General features: G+C 47.0%; 1 protein-coding gene across 8 annotated transcripts in view; it reads left to right on the plus strand.

Annotated features, from left to right (window-relative positions):
* Positions 1-15,918, plus strand: part of Aopep (aminopeptidase O (putative)) — a 262,328-nt gene that overhangs the window by 203,625 nt on the left and 42,785 nt on the right. For 2 of the 8 annotated variants that reach the window (XR_013051708.1, XR_013051709.1), the window contains exon 13: positions 3,144-3,262. The exons of the other annotated variants lie outside the window; for them this stretch is intronic. The gene's annotated coding sequence lies outside the window, so the exon portion shown is untranslated. The remainder of the gene's footprint in view (positions 1-3,143; positions 3,263-15,918) is intronic. 8 annotated transcript variants of the gene reach the window in all.

Raw genomic sequence — 15,918 nt, forward strand, 5'->3', positions numbered from 1 at the left:
GGGCCGACTACGTTTTGTCTATCCAATACAAGTTTATTAGACATGCTTGGATTTTTTTTTTTTTTTGCAGTTTTTGTTGTTATAAATGAATGTGCATTGAACCACAGGTGTGGCTGCCCTGTGTAAACATGTTTTTTTTCCTTTGTTGGGAACTGTGGGCTGAAGTGGCTTGGCCCACAGCGGGTCCTCCTTTCACTCTTCTGAAACGTCTGTGTTTCACATCCCCACTAGCAGCAGGAACGATCCCAGCATCCCTGCACCCTGGCCTGTGCCTACAGCTGTTGCTCTGCAGCTGCTGCCTGCCACCATGCTTCTTAATATGCAGCCAGGCTGTTTCTTGAAAAGATCTGAGTGTATCCATGCCCCCTTTGTCCTCCATCTTGCAGGTGAAAGGCTATGGCTCCAAAAGTAAGTCACCACACCTTCAAGGCCAGTTGTTCCTGTGACTCAGAGCCCTTTGTGTCCTTACAGCATTCTTGGGTGTGGCTTCCTTTTTGTCTCCTAAAGATGACCGGTCCTCACCCTCTATGGAATAGTGTCTGATGCCACACTGTGTCTAAGGCTGCTGCCAGCATCCTGGAGAGAGTTCCCTCTAGTCCCTCAGCTGTTTTTCCCAGGCTGTGAGCAGAGCCCAGGTCTACTGAGACTCTGGGACCCCATGTCATCTTGTAGAAGGGTTAGATACGTTCCCATTTGAGCTTGGTGGAAGTTGGGTGGGTGCCCTGGTCTGTACACCTGGCTTTCACTAAACATTTAATGCATTTTAGGGTCCCTCTTCAGAAATGGTGAGAAAGGTTGGTGACCCAAAGGCATGTGGATTGGGGCTTTCCCTCTGTGATGCTGAGACGAGATCATGCTCTCAAATGTCTTACAGTCTGGGAACTAAACCCAGCTTTGGTTCTTCCCATCATTGTTCTCTGCCAGCAGCAGATGGAGCTTGTCTAGTTGTCCACCTCCAGGCCTTACTCTGGGAAACCCCCATGCTTCAGAGCCACAGCAACCTTCCCTGTGTCTCTGTTCATCCTGTCTGTTGTATCGGGCAGGTGAAAGCCGCATCTCTTCCCAGCCTGGAGTCCTGAAGCATGTTTTCATGATACTGGTAGGACTTGTCTTCTAGCAGACCTGCATTTCGGGTGGATGCTGGGTAAGTCATTGCTGTGGTTTCTTCACCCAGGCTTTTCTTTCACTTTTCAGACACTCTGTGGGCATTTGCATATACAATTCCCAGTATGTATGCAGTGAGGCCAGAGAAAGGGAGGATTCTAGAAGTGTTGTAATGTACTAATTTATTGTATTACAGAAGGTGAACTATAACTGTCTGTGAAATCACTGTTTTTCTGGGATGTTCTTGGTCATGTTGAGGTTCCGAGTGTTAAAGAGAACTTAAGTGTTTGGACCTATGGGAATCTCACCGTGCACCGTGTTGTAGCATAGCACATTAGGAAGACTACAAAGTTGAGGCAGTTCACAGAATAAAATCATCACAAGCAGGAAGCTGTCAAAAACAACTAGAAAAGCCACAAATCAAGCAACTGGAGGAATATGCTCTGTTCTAACAATTACCCGAGATCCTAAGTGTGTTTGTCTGTGGGCCTCACGAGAAGAAAGGGCGGCGATTGCCATGCTGCTTTGCTTAAGAAGCAGTACAGCTGGACTGATGACAGGAAAGACCTCACAGCTTCTCCAGCTCAGATCCTTATCTCAGTTGTGAGACTGCAGATGCTCTTAGGTTTTTTAACTCCTAGGCTGTGTGCTAGCCTGATTCTCCTGTGCTTCATTTTTATTGCATTTTCCAGTTGTCTGTACCCCCTGTATGGGTAGAGGCAGATCAGTGTCGGGTTCTGGATGATGGTAAATGTGAGGCTGGGCATGCTGAGTACAGGTCCTGGACAGCGAGCAAAGGAGACAGGGAAGAAGTCTAGTGTACCCCTACAAGGCCATCCCCAAGGGAAGCCTTATGCTGTGGCTTGCGTTGACATGCACAGGGACAGATTGTACTGTCTCACCATCAAGGAATGAATAGGTCCGACTGCAGCTGTGGGGACAGCCAGGCATCTATCTGCAGGAGACATTAAAGTGGTGTGTTTTGTAGGGCACATGTTATTGCAAGTTTCTGTAATGTTTGTCACAGACCAAGCAACTGTGGCATAAAAGTGTGTGTGTGTGTGTGTGTGTGTGTGTGTGTGTGTGTGTGTGTGTGTGTGTGTCTGTGTGTCTGTGTGTCTGTGTGTCTGTGTCGGTGTATTGAATCAAATGTAAGTGGCCATCTAACGTTGGAATGCAGAATGGCGTCACCCCACTGTTCTCCCTGCAATCTTCAGATATTTTTAGTAGATATGTTTCCTAGTTGTTGTTGTTTTTAATGTTTCCATGTTTGTGCATGTTCATACCTTAAGGAGTTTCAAATATAGTTAAGGAAATTTTCTTTCTGTGTGGTGCTCAAGGCTTTCAGTGTCTAAGCAGGTGCTTTACCACCGAACTACATCCTAAGCCTGTGAAATTTTCTTGCAATTTGTTGGGCTTTGCTTGTGGGGCCAATCAAACCGTCCCTGAAACAGTAGTGATACAATTAACACTATACATGAAGGTTTGGTGCCTTAGAACTGTGGCTGCCAGAAGGCAGAACGAGGGGCATTTAGGAAAAGCAATCTGCTGACAGGTATAGGACAGAGCTCTGAGTGGGCGAGGAGCACACAGCAGAGTAGCTGCCGAGCTTGTCAGAATCCCAAAGTCTTCCTCTCCCTCAACAAAATAAAAGATACTAGAGGGAGCTTCCCAGATCATACAGGCTCTGAGAACCCAGGCACACTTTGCATCTGGTGTTGGGGATGATATAGTCAGTGGTCAGCAATAGCATGGCCTCATGAGCAAACTCTAGGCTGTCAGAAGACAAACCTAATTGATTTGGAAATATCTGGTAGTAGAGGATCCGTGTTGTACTGTGTGCACACAGGTTGGGAGTGTGTGTCTAGAAACATGGGGGAGGGGCGCCACATGCATACCACTGTACTGGCCTTTGGTGTCCGAGCTTTGTTGGTTTGTGCTGGGGCCTGCTCTGTGGTCAGCCTCTCCCCACTCCCTGGATTGAAGCTGTAGATATTGTTTCCAGAACTGACAGTTTGCGTCTGACGTTGACTCACCAGCCGACCAAGCCTTAGCGGAACTGCCTGTGTGTAATGCAGAGTCATTGGCAGCACTGCCCGTCTCAGGAGCAGCTAATGGAAACGGTGGAGGTTGAACATACAGAGCTCCAGAGCAGACGGTAAAAAATGACGTTTCCTCGCTTCTGCTTGCTTGGCTTCTCTTCTTCTGTTTGTTTGATTTGCTTTTTTGAGACAGGGTCATGCTGTGTAGCCCTGGCTGGCCTGGAACTGGATAACCCCCTGCCTCTGCTACCATCAGCACCACCGCTGTGCTCGCTGTGCTTCTAGAACTCCACATCAAGTTTGCCGCCTTAAGAGAAGCCAGGCTCTGCCGAGGGACTTTCTCCTGTGCCGCACGTGACCCTGGACTCACCACTTCTTGTTTCCTGTGTAGAACCTGTCTTGAGGTCACAGGCTGGTACAGAGAGCACCCAGTGTGGGTTCCATGGACTACTTGTCTTCAGTGTGATTTGGGCACCTGGAGACTGAAACACATCCACCGTTTACGCGAAGATTAGGAAAGAAGCAGCTCTTGCTGTGGCTTTGTTATGAAAACCCTTCCCAGCATGTGGACTGTTTTCCTTGGTTTTCAGACAGCCCTTTATGATGTACCTCAGGGTCGTACTAGACATTATCCAGAGTTAAGACAGAGAGAGGCTGTTTTAACTGTAGTCCGTCTAAGTGCCCATTTGTGAAGGACCTTGTACTTCCTAGGCCTCTTTTTACTTTGGTTTTCTTAGTCATGCTAACTGTGGCTGGACTGTTCCTGTTTTTCTTCCCAGAACGTGTGTGCTCTGCACAGAGTAATGCTGTTGTGTCCTGTCGTCCATGTGTGGTTGCCAGCCGCCCCCCCCCCCCTGCAACACTGGGAAATGGAGTCACACAGATGGGTGAAATCCCATATTCCACTCTTTTCTCTTGGCCACTCAAGCCCGTGGAAGCCTTAGAATGCTGCCTTAGAATTGCCCACAGACAGTGACTACTAATGCTGTCAGTGGTAGCCTTCTAGTGCCATTTTCAGCCTTTAAAGTTATCTGTCTTTACTGAGTTAAGAGGACAAGAGCCCTGGAGCTGAGGAGAGAGAGAGAATGGCCACTGAAGTGAGGCAGCCAGGATGTTTGCCACACTGCTGTGGTGTCTGTGAGCTGGCTGCAATGTCCCCAGTATTACGTTTCAGGTGGCGGCTCTAGCAGGTGCCAGCCAGATGCATCAGAGGTATGAGGGGTACACCTTCTGGTCTCATCCAGAAGGTGCCCTGGGTGCCTTGCCTGTAATCCCAGTATTTAGAAGGTGGAGGCAGGATGACCAGACTTCAAGGCCATCTTCGGCTACAAAGGGAATTTGAGGCTAGCCTGCTCTACCTGAGACCTTGTCTTTAGAAAACTGCAAAACTTACAAGGATTCTGCTGGGAATTCCCGCTGGCTCCTCCAAGCCACCAGCGTCATTCACTACTTTGTGTGAGGCATTAGTGAGCTAACTATAAGTTCTAACAGTCCACAAGTACAGTGTTCGCTGCTGTCCTGAGCACAGAATACTAGGCGGCTTTCAAAACAAATGCTGCTACCACTCCATGATAGGGGCCAGGTTTTACAGTAACTGATTCTCAGGTGGAATTGACTCAGAATAGTTAATATGTTTCCCTAACCTCAGACTTACTAACAGAAACCCACTTAGACGATAAAAGAAAATGGGCAGTGTTTGTCTCAGCTATGAGTAATGGGCTATGCATGATTAAAAAGGCTTCTCAGAACGGCCTTGCTTATGTAATCGAGGATCGATACATTTTAGAAGGGTTTTATAAGTGAGCCACCCTGTTACTTGGTAATCAGCTGTCATTTTCAAGTAGTTAAAAGGGTCCTTGGACAAAGCCCAGTGGATTGACTGTGGCTTCCTAATTGCTAAGAATTGAAACTCCCTGTGCCCTCTGAATTATGAGCATTCTTGAATTTTTTATGGGGAAAGAAATTATTTTTTTATGCAGGATAATTTTCATGTCAAATGTTGCATTAGCCAACAGGAGCAGTACAGGCAGGTTGTGGTCTTGTCCCGCCAGATCCCTTCTTCTCTTTAAAGTTAACTTGCAGAGTCCAGAATGAGGAGAAAACAAGGCAAGGGTTTACCGTGGGTGAGTCACAAGAAGACGCCACCCATCATCTCCAGCAGCCCTTGGCATCCTTAGAACATTCTAATGTTGCTGACAAAGAGCAGTAACTGCTTTGCAGACTCACACAGTCAGGGGAAGGGTGGAGACCTCTGGAACATTCTCCCCATTTCCTCCCATCAGTAGAAGGGAGGACTAAGGATTTCACAGGCCAAAGGAAGTGACACCCAGCAGATGGCTACAGCCGTTCCCAGACGTGGCTGGCTGTGTGTCCCTGTTGACTACTGGTTGCAGAGACCTGTGCATGGCACCACCAGTCCCAGTAACTCTCAGTAGAGGAGACTTTTGGCAGGCAGAACAGTTTTATTACTTTCTTCTCAAAATAAAAGGAATTCTCTTGGGGTTAGTGGGAAAGGAGATGAATAGAGCATTTCCTATTTCCTGCCTGTTCAACTCTTTCCACAGCAATCTGTTTGTCATAAAATGGATTTTTGCCCAAATTGGCTGCAACTAAAAATAACTTCACCCCATTTCTGTCAGTTTGGCCATCTTTTTACGTGTGCACTTTGTATTATTTCCTTTCCTGTTCTGAACCTCTGTGAGAATTGAGGCCCTAAGGTGCTTATCTTCTGAATGTGCAGGTGATAGTGTGTTTCTCGAAGCTGGGACCTTCTATGCATTGGGTGGCAAAGCCTGTCTGGGTGGCCTGGCTGTGGGTGTGTCACTAGATGGTCCTTACTCTGTGTCTCCCAGGCCTTCCAAGCCTCCCCTCATTAACTTCTGTCAGCCCTGTGGCCAACAGTATAGGGCTCTGCAAAGCTGCTCATACACAGGCCGCCAGGCTTCCTCAGGTCACAGCTAGGAGTTCAGCAGGTGCTTGACAAATGTCAGGCTTTTGGAGATGGGAAGGGACAGCAAGCTAGGGCGTCTCAGGTCACTGCACACTCCGCTTAGCAGATTGATGTTTTCATTGTGGGTAATTATTAAGTTGATGTTGATTTTAGCACGTGCAGCCTAACTTGGAGATTTGGAAGGTCACAGGCTTGTGTTTGTTTTAGGGTACATGAACTAAACATAGAAGTTCACCCGTTTCTCATTCCCTTACTTTTCAGCGTCTGTTGCCACCTCTTTTAAAAAGTCCTGTGTTGTCGGTGTGGTGGGCTCTGCAGCTCCCAGGCCCCGGCACTGCCCCCGTTGGCTGGCAGTGGACACTAATGATTGGGCCTGGCCAGTTCCTGTCTAATAGGGCCATGACCTGGCTTGAACTCTTGTAATGAAGAAGGAACAGACTTGCTCACTCCTCTGCATGCCTCTGTCTCCCCCACACTCCTCTATTATCCAGGAGGAAATTGAAGAGCAGATTTCTGCGTTCTCATGATGCTGATGGACTGATGTAATCTTTTCCACTCCAAAGTCAGCAAAGTAAAAGCCACACAGCACAGACCCTACACTCCACAGCTGCCCAGGGCTTCAGCTGTAGGCTCTGTATGCCTGTTTGTGTTTTCAGCAGCCTTGAGGAGGCACAATTTACATACCATAAACAATTTGTGATTTCTTTTTTTATTGAATTAGTCAAGTTGTACAAGCATCACCAAAATCTAGTTTTAGAATGTATTCATCACCCTCAGAAATCCTTAGTGCCTGTTAGTGGTCATTTTCCATCCACCCTCCATCCCCGCCATAGGGAACAAGTAGTTTTCCTTATCTTGGATTTGTATTTTCTGGATGTTCCATAACAATGGAATTAATTGTACAGTACACAGATATGTGTATGTGGTATTCCATTTGTCCTTCATCATTTAACAGGCTTCTAGGTTCATCCATTGTTGTAATATAGGAATATAACTTGTTCCTTTTTATTCTTGAGTAGTATTCCAGTGTATAGATATACCACATTTGTGGTGAGTTTCTCAGGGCGTGTGTTCTCTGTTGTTGTGGGTGCATACCGAGGAGACAGACACTGTGTGCACATGCCAGCTGAGACTGCCCTTGTGGCCCTGCCCTCCCCGTCTCCGAGCTCTGCTGTCAGTCGTGTACCTGGCACTTTGGCATCTTCCATTTAACCTTTTTTTTTTGGGGGGGGGGTTGATATAAGCCGTTTAGTTTGTTGAGTGGGGAGGATGTGGGGGCTGGGGAGGAAGTTTGTGTGTAATACTCAGTAAATTAATTTATATTGAGAAAGTGGGTTTTTTTTATATCTTAAAAGTCCTTTTTTTTCAGTTTCCTGTGACTCTAAGTAAGTGTTTGCTGGCTTGTGCTTCTGATTATGTAGGGCATTTGAATATAAAGGAGTCTTGGATTGTCTGTGGAACCCTGTTTTGTGATGCTGTCAATAAGTAAATCATTAGTTCCCAATTGATGGAATTTGGGAGCTTTTAAGAATTCTTTATTAGAAATGCATCTGCTGTGTTTGGATGAACCTGGGCAGTTGCCATAGACCTGGCCAACATTCTACAAGCTGTGCGGTGTCCTTGACGTGGCCAGCCTCTCCCACTGCTTGCCACATTTGAGGCTCTGCGTGTCCTTGACGTGGCCAGCCTCTCCCACTGCTTGCCACATTTGAGGCTCTGCGTGTCCTTGACGTGGCCAGCCTCTCCCACTGCCTGCCACATTTGAGGCTCTGCGTGTCCTTGACGTGGCCAGCCTCTCCCACTGCTTGCCACATTTGAGGCTCTGCATGTCCTTGATGTGGCCAGCCTCTCCCACTGCCTGCCACATTTGAGGCTCTGCGTGTCCTTGACGTGGCCAGCCTCTCCCACTGCTTGCCACATTTGAGGCTCTTCAGCTGTGCTCCTCAAACGTGAGCTGAGCACATCACGATGAAGCCCCCAGGGTGAGGAGCCTTTTAATCCTAGGTAGGCTCACAACCACGTGGCGGGAGGTGAGAGCCTAGGAGCACTGGCTGTGGTCTGTTCTGTCCAAAGGCAGATGGCTAGATAGAACACACAGCCTCCTGAGAGGAAGGGGAGAGGGGAAGTATGCTGGCTGGTAGCCTTCAAGGGCCAAAGTCCGTGGGAAGGAGAGTGGCTGCTGAGCTGACTCTCGGGCACTGATATCTGAACAGACAACTGATCAGCTCACTGGGATGGTTTTGGCTCCAGGTGCACACTGTGTTACAGGCGCTCCAGTGTGAGTCCTTATGGGGTGGATGCGGCTGTCACGGCCAAGTGTGCCTGCCTGCCTTCCTGCCTGCCTGCCTGCCTGCCTTCCTTCCTGCCTGCCTTTCTTTCTTCCTGCCTGCCTTTCTTCCTTCTTTCCTTCCTTCCTTCCTTCCTGCCTCCCTCCCTCCCTCCCTCCTTCCTCCCCCTCCCTTCCTTCCTTCTTTCTGTTAATTTTGCGTGCACATTTGTCTGTGTGAGGGCATGGGATCCCCTGGAATTGGAGTTACAGACAGTTATGAGCTGCCATGCGGGTGCTGGGAATTGAATCCAGGTCCTCTGGAAGAACAGCCAGTGCTCTGAACTGCTGAGTCATCTCTCCAGCCCCCCCTGTGTGGGTAGAGTCTGGAAAGACTGTTGGAAACCCACTACAGTCCAGCAGAGTGATTGTGCAGATGAAACCCCCAACATAGGCTCAGCATCCACGGTGCATGCATGTATTGAACTTGGGCTTATGTTCCCAGAAAGGAGGCAGCAAAGGCAACCTGGAAGGATGATGTTTTACTGAATTTTCCTAAGAGATGGTTATAGTTCCAGAAAGGTTCTTCGGGATGTGTGTCATTAGCTCCATGTGGCTGTGGACTCTGCAGGTCATTCACCCAACTGCCTTACCGTGCTTCAGTGGGTGTGCAGGCTGCGATGTCATAATTCACCTTTGTATTTTAAGTGGGACACTGTGTCGAGGTTTCCTTACCCAAGTACATGTATTATTATGTGTGTTAGGTTTTATAGGAGTTTTCATTTCAAGTTAGTTTCAAAAGTGAGGTGCTGTTTCCATGTTAGCATGAAAGCCCCTGGCTCCAGGTTCCCACAGGCTCTGGGCCATAGTACAGCAGTGTTTACCTAGTCTTTTGGTGGGAGAAGTTGCCATGGGTGATGAGGTGGCCTTGGAGGAGGATGAGAGAGACCAAAGCTCCCAGGTGGTCAAGCTCTGCCTGCCACCAAAAGTGCCCCACTTGCTGCAGGTTGATTCTCTGATGGGGACTCCAGCTTTCCCTGGCACTTGGTCTCTGAACTTGCCACCATGCACTCTGTGGGTGGGAAAGCAGAGTCTCTTCCCTTTCTCCCTCCTCCCCCCCGCCTCCGTTCCCCCCCCCCCCCCGCCCCCTTTCTTGTGTGACATGGGGGGGCCCCATGCAGCACAGTACTTGTGTGCCCCCTTCCTTATGTGACATGGGGGGCCCATGCAGCATAGCACTTGTGTGCTCCCTTCCTTATGTGACATGGGGGCCCCATGCAGCACAGTACTTGTGTGGAAATCAGAGGATAATTTTCAGGAGTCAGTTCTCTTTTCACCTTGTTTTTGAGGCAGGGGTCTTTTGTTTCTGCCACACCACACCCTCTAGCTGGCCCAGGGAATTGTCTGTGTCCCATCTCACTGTAGAATGGTGCAATAACAGATGTGTGCCACTGTGTCTAGCTTTTTTTTTTTTTTTTTTAATGTGGGTTCCTGGGATTGAACTCAGGTCATCAGGCTTACATAGCAAGAGCATTTACAGGCTGAGCCATCTGCCCAGCCCCGAGGCACATTCTGAGAAGTGCTGTTTCCCAGAATCACAGCACAAAGCACAGGTGGACGGTCAGACTGTCTGGCCTCCTGAGAGCATCACTGAGTCCCTGGGCATGGTGCAGCTGCAGGCTGCAGTCTCCATGGCCTTTGCATCTTTTGCCTGGGAGTATTCCTATGAGGACCTGTGGACCCTGTTGCACAGGCAGGGCCTTCAGGGCCCCTTTCAAGGCCTTGTTTCTTGGAGCTCTCAAGTCTAACTGCTCTGTTTATGAGCTGCATGCCACCACCCTGTGTTCTCCAATACCATGTCCGTCACTCTTCCACGTTAGCGTTTGAGGGAGACCATTCTCCTTAAATACTGCCGCTTCATTTGTAGTTGGTATTTTGGGCATTTCAGTATTTTGTGAGTGCTTTCACCATCAGCCACGATGAGGAAAATGAATTAATTGAGCTTTATTATGAAGGCTACTGAGAAAGGCTTTCTCAAGGGCAAGAAGAAGACATTCATCTTAATCTGATGCATGTATTTAGTTTATGTGGTTTGTGTATGCCGTGGAAAGTTCCGTATAGAATCTGAGTGAGGTACATGCAGGCTATCTCCTTGTAGCATCTTTGCAGTGGTCCCTAGGATTCCTACCCTGTTATTGAGGGTGCTGTGGCCAGTGTGATCTTTGTTTCTGCATGAAAACTTATTTCTGATGGGGCCTGTTTCCTATATTTTCATTCAGTTTGCCATGCTAAGTTTCTACATTCAAACAAACTTACTTAAGAGTAAGAAATTTCTTTTTTATTATCAAAATTGTATTGTCTGTCAGAGAAAAATTTTAAAATATGGGAAGGTTTAAAGAAGAAAACTTAAACTATGGTTGTATGGTCAGTTCGGCTATTTGAATACGTTGCTGCTTTGCCTTTAAGTCTTTTAAGGGAAATCATTTTTGGAGAAGGACAGGAATGTGTTTTATATTTATGACTATTATTATTATTTTTTTACTTCAAAGGCAGTTCTCTCAACCTCCTTTTTTATTGCTTAAATTAACCAAATTCAATGTTTTTAAAATTCTGCTTTGGGGACAAGACTTGTTCTATAGCTTTCATGGAAAGTGTCTTACCCGGCCATAAATACTGGGGTTCAGCACTTGCCGTAGCTATAATCCTGAAGTTCTGGAGACTTGGACAGATGTGTGTAAAATTATCCCTTTCCCTGCAGTGGATGTCTCTGGATGCAGAGCAATCTGGGGGGAGGGGAGCTGGATCCTGTAGGGCCAGGAGGAACACAGGCCTTGCAAATTCCCTCTTTACCTGAGACTTTCCCTTAGTGATGTCAGTGTGAAGAGCCAGGCAGCCCTCTGTGTTTCCTCGTCCTTTGGTATTTGAATTGTACTGACATCTGTTGCAAGATGTGAAGGGACTCTGTGAGCCACCCAGCAATGAATGTGTTTAGTGTGTAGTCACAGTATGGAAATCATGGAAGACGAGCCCTGTTCAGCAATTAACTGTGAGGCTATTGCTGTTTTACTTTAAGGGCTGCACTGAAATGGATACTGCCTACTTACTTCTAAGAAATACGCGGTTACACAGCCGGGTCCTCTTTTCTGGCTTTTATTAAAATGCAAATAGCTTAAACTTCAAAGCAGCATAATTGAATCCTGAAAAAAATCAGAGCCGGCACTTGGCCTTGGCAGTGGTGTTTTTATTCTATCATCTGGCCTGGCTGGCTTTGCTGACCAGCTTGCTCTCTTAACTTCTTGGCTGGGTGTGATGGGGACAAGGAGAAGTGTGGACTCATGGTGTGTAGAGACACACTTCCACAAAGCTGATGATGATGTGCATGTTCAGTAGAGCTATGTATAGACAAAGAGCACTAACTATTCTGGCAGTTAGTAGATTCTCGGCATTTACCTGAAGTTCTTAGCGAAACGAAGTGAGTGTGTCTCTGCTCTTCGGGAATCTGCTCCTGTCAGTTTCCTAAGCAACCCTCTTCTGTCCCAGACCCCAAGCAAGGCATTCTCTGCCTCACATGTGCCCGAGTGCTGAGTTGTTAGTTTAGCTCTGGAGGAGACCGCTCACTGACTGTAGCCTTGCCATCAGTCACAACCCAAGAGCCCAATGCTGTGTACCCCGGCAGGGGCACCTGCTGGACTGTGGGTCACTTTGGTTGAGATGATTGGGCTGTAAGGACAGATTGCTAGAACTCAGCTGTGTGCCTTAGAACCACCTCCACCTCCTGCAGGGCAGGGCACTGAACCCAAGCTTCCTAAACTGCCCGGATCACATCCTCTCATGTTCCTTCAGAGCTGCGTCCTGGTTCAAAGGAGAACATCACGTGTAACCCATCTTTTGACTCTCCCACTTATCTGGGGGATCATCCTGTGTATGGACCGTGCCACAACTGAGGGGCTTTGATGTCCCAGAGTCCCGCCCCATCTTTTGAGTGCATGTGTTTCTGCTAAAGGCATGTTTTTCTAGTGCTTATGGGGGGCATGGAGAAGTGGCTTACTCCTCTGTAGTTTTTTGTACTTTGTGGTTTCTCTCATCCTGTTACATTAACCATAACACAGAAAGGAGTCTGATCAGAAGGAACATGTCCCAGGAAATCCAATAACTGCAGAGCCCAGAAATGCCGCAGGGTGACTTTGAATCTGGAAGTGTATGCACTACCCTGCATGTCCAAGAAAACCCCGCAGTCTGGTTTCTGTCCAGTTCCTTCATTTTCAGACCTCCCCAACCTGGAGCTTTAGGTCCATCTGCCAATAGACAGCCTATTAGAGAGCTCCACTTCTCAAGGACATGTGCTACTCAGTACATTCTCCAAGAAGTAAGTCCTGCTGCAGAAGCTCCCAGAAATGAAGCCAAAGTGAAGTCTAGGGGTGGGTTCCTACATGTGATGGCAAGTGTGGTTTCAGCCTGGAGTAGCCAGAGGCTCAAGTGAGGAGCTGGTTCCCATGACTCACAATGTGCCTAGGGGTCTATTCACAAGACCTCTTGGGGGCAATAATGGGTATTGGTAATTCAGTGTTTCAGGAAGAAGCAGGTGGACCCTGCTTGTGTGAGTGGAGCCAGCTGGGTTCTATTGCTTCTCACTGTTGTCTGGGATCTGCCCCTGAGAGAGCCCAAGGGTTTTGTGAGTAAGGGGTGTACACAGTACACACAGCAGGACCAAGCTTTTTCTAGTATATGCCAGGTGCTGGGACAGCATAGTTAATTCTAGAACCCATGTGCTTTATGCAGAGATTTCCTTTAGAAGCAGTACAGTGGGAGCATCCCTGACCTGGCCAGGAAAAATGCAACTGCAGCTAGCACAGGCATCTAAGAGTAGTTTAGCCTTGTGTGCTAGTTATGTATATGCTGATGACATATTCCTGCTATGTGTTCTGAGACATTTCTCTATAGGAGGTCAGAGTCCAGAGGCTGGGAGAGTAGAGGGACGAGCCTAACATGCCCTCATTGTACCTCTCCTTTTGATATCTTTGCTGTTCTTCTTAGTCCTTTCAAGTGTGGGACAGGTCCCTCCATTCTTCACCCCACACAGTGACCCTCATCTGCACTCACAGTGAACTGACTCCCCATATCTTACTGTGATGTGCGACTTGAATGTGCCCGTGTCAGAGTGTTACTGCAGGTAAAAGTCCAAAACTAATTTAAAAGTTTGTCTGTGTATATGGGTTTGTGCACTTGAGTACAGTGCCCATGGAGACCAGATAAGGACATCAGATCCCCTGGACCTAGGGTTACAGGTGGTTGTGATCCACCCAGTGTAGTACCAGGAACTGAACCTGGATCCTCTGCAAGAGTAGTAAGTGCTCTTCTTAACCACTGAGCCCCACGTTTCCTCTTTCTGAAGATGAAATGCTAGGTTAATTATGACTGTCATTAATAGTGGGTTATCCTGCTCCATATACACCTTTCACCAAAAAAGCTGTATGTGAAGTTTTGACATTTTGAACTGTGAGCTTTAAATGAGTCTTCAGCATGATCAACCAGTCAGTCACAATACAGGTATTTGTGTTTACTCTTTTTGGTTCTGTTACAGACGTGGGAGTAGAGTAGGAAATACATGATGGTTCTAGGCAGGAACTAGCAAAAGTCACATTGTATATGAAGTTAAATGCCCCAAATCTTATGTATGCAAATCTAAACCTGTGGGTGTGATAAATAGGCATACTATCAAATTCCATTGATTGCTTAGTCCAGAGGACTAAAGTTTTTATTCTTGTGTGTCTGTCCCTGCCTTGCTGTCTGTCACCTCTTTGCAAAGCCATTGAAAATGAGAAGGTTGCATTCTGAATGACATGCTGAGGATACGTCCCTGCTATGTGTTCTAGTAGATGATTGTTCTGGAGTCCTGACATCCTGACACTTTGTTCTCCTGTTGTCTGGGACACAGATAGGAACCTCCCCAACCCCTGTGCTGGTGAATGAACTCCAGGGCTTGGTGGTACACTATGCCTCTATCCTTCTTTTGCTTTTTAATTTTGAGACAGGTTCTTGCTAAATTGCCCAAGATGCCTTGAACTCACTTTGTAGCTCAGGCTGTCACTGAACTTGTCATCTTGCCTCTGCCTCTAAGTACCTGGGTTTCCATTCCATTTGAAACACCTGATCATATTTTATGGTCAAAATCAAGGTTAGGTAGTCATTACCTCACCTTTGTTTTGTTTTTAGATAGTAGTTTGAACAGTGATTCACAAAGAGTTCCCTGCATTCTCCATGCACAAAATCTGGTATGTCACATAGTATTAAGGTGCTAAAGGATGGACTGTTCCCATAAGTCAAGCTCTAGGTGTAGTTAGATGAGGGGGTTTGAGAGCATGCAGCATATCAGGAGGGCTGAGACTGAAACAGAAAATGGAATAAAGGTGAAACAGTTTTGAAATTCTGTTTGGATAATTAACTTTCTCAACACACTTGCTGGCTTATGAGGCCCCATTGGACAAAGGCGCTGTTGGCAAGCTGTGAATACCCTCCTGTTTCCAATAGGGAGAGGTGGGACAATTGGTTATACTTTGACACCTGGTCATGCTGAGAGAACACAGTCTATTGAATGATGTCACATGGGCCTTGCTAGGGGTTCCTTCCGAGAGGTGGATCAGAGCGGAGAGACTTTGGCTTTGCTATGAATCTGCCTAGAACTAGAAGATGGTCCTATCCATTCAGCACTTTGCTTAGAGATGTAGAAGAGATGAGCATTTCACGATGACCACACTTCACTGTTCTCAAACTGGGCATTGCCTGTTGGTGTGTTTGGAAGATCTTCCCTAGACATGCATCCTGCAGTGTTCCTTAACCAGGGCTGGCAGTGACTCAAGCTTCAGGGCAAGGTGGCATCCTGGTGGTTAATAGTATAGGTGTCCAAGTGGGTAGGACAAGGAACTTTCCTTATAATTCATGTGTATTTGATGTTGTGTTTTGTAAAGTAAATGTCTCTGATAACCAGAATCAAATAAAACATATTTTCTCCTACTCCTTACCTGATCTCCCATCATTATTTCCCCCCAGACTTGCTTTCTGGGCCTCCCCTGGAGGATAAGCCTTGAGTAGAGGACTCTCAAAACAGGACCCTTTTTAACACATTGAGCCCTTCTGAATAAGGGATGTGGGGGTATTTGTGCTTAAATCTCCCCAGGTCTTTGCTGTGGGTAATTAAAATGGCTTTAGGAGCCTCTCTCTGCATTGTGAGCACAGGGACATCATCTTGATCTTGTGTGCATGTGAGCTACTCTGAGCTTGAGGATGGTGGCCACCTTCCACTGACAGATTTTTTAAAGGCCTTTGCCAATGAATTTCTCAGAGGGACATCTGAAAACATAGTTACTTAAAATATGAAATTATAGTTTGTGAAGACAGAATTAATCTGGCAGGCCCTACTTGCTTTTAATCTTTGCTTATAGGAAGACAACCCCAAATTTTGAATGAATTCTTTAAGAGCAGCTGCCCCTAAAATGACAATCACAGTGGGTCAAGGAGGAAAGCCTTTATGACTTTTAAAGATATTAATTTTAAAGTAT

This window comes from Peromyscus maniculatus, chromosome 5 (assembly GCF_049852395.1).
Source record: "Peromyscus maniculatus bairdii isolate BWxNUB_F1_BW_parent chromosome 5, HU_Pman_BW_mat_3.1, whole genome shotgun sequence".
In the NCBI taxonomy this organism is placed as follows: Eukaryota; Metazoa; Chordata; class Mammalia; order Rodentia; family Cricetidae; genus Peromyscus; species Peromyscus maniculatus.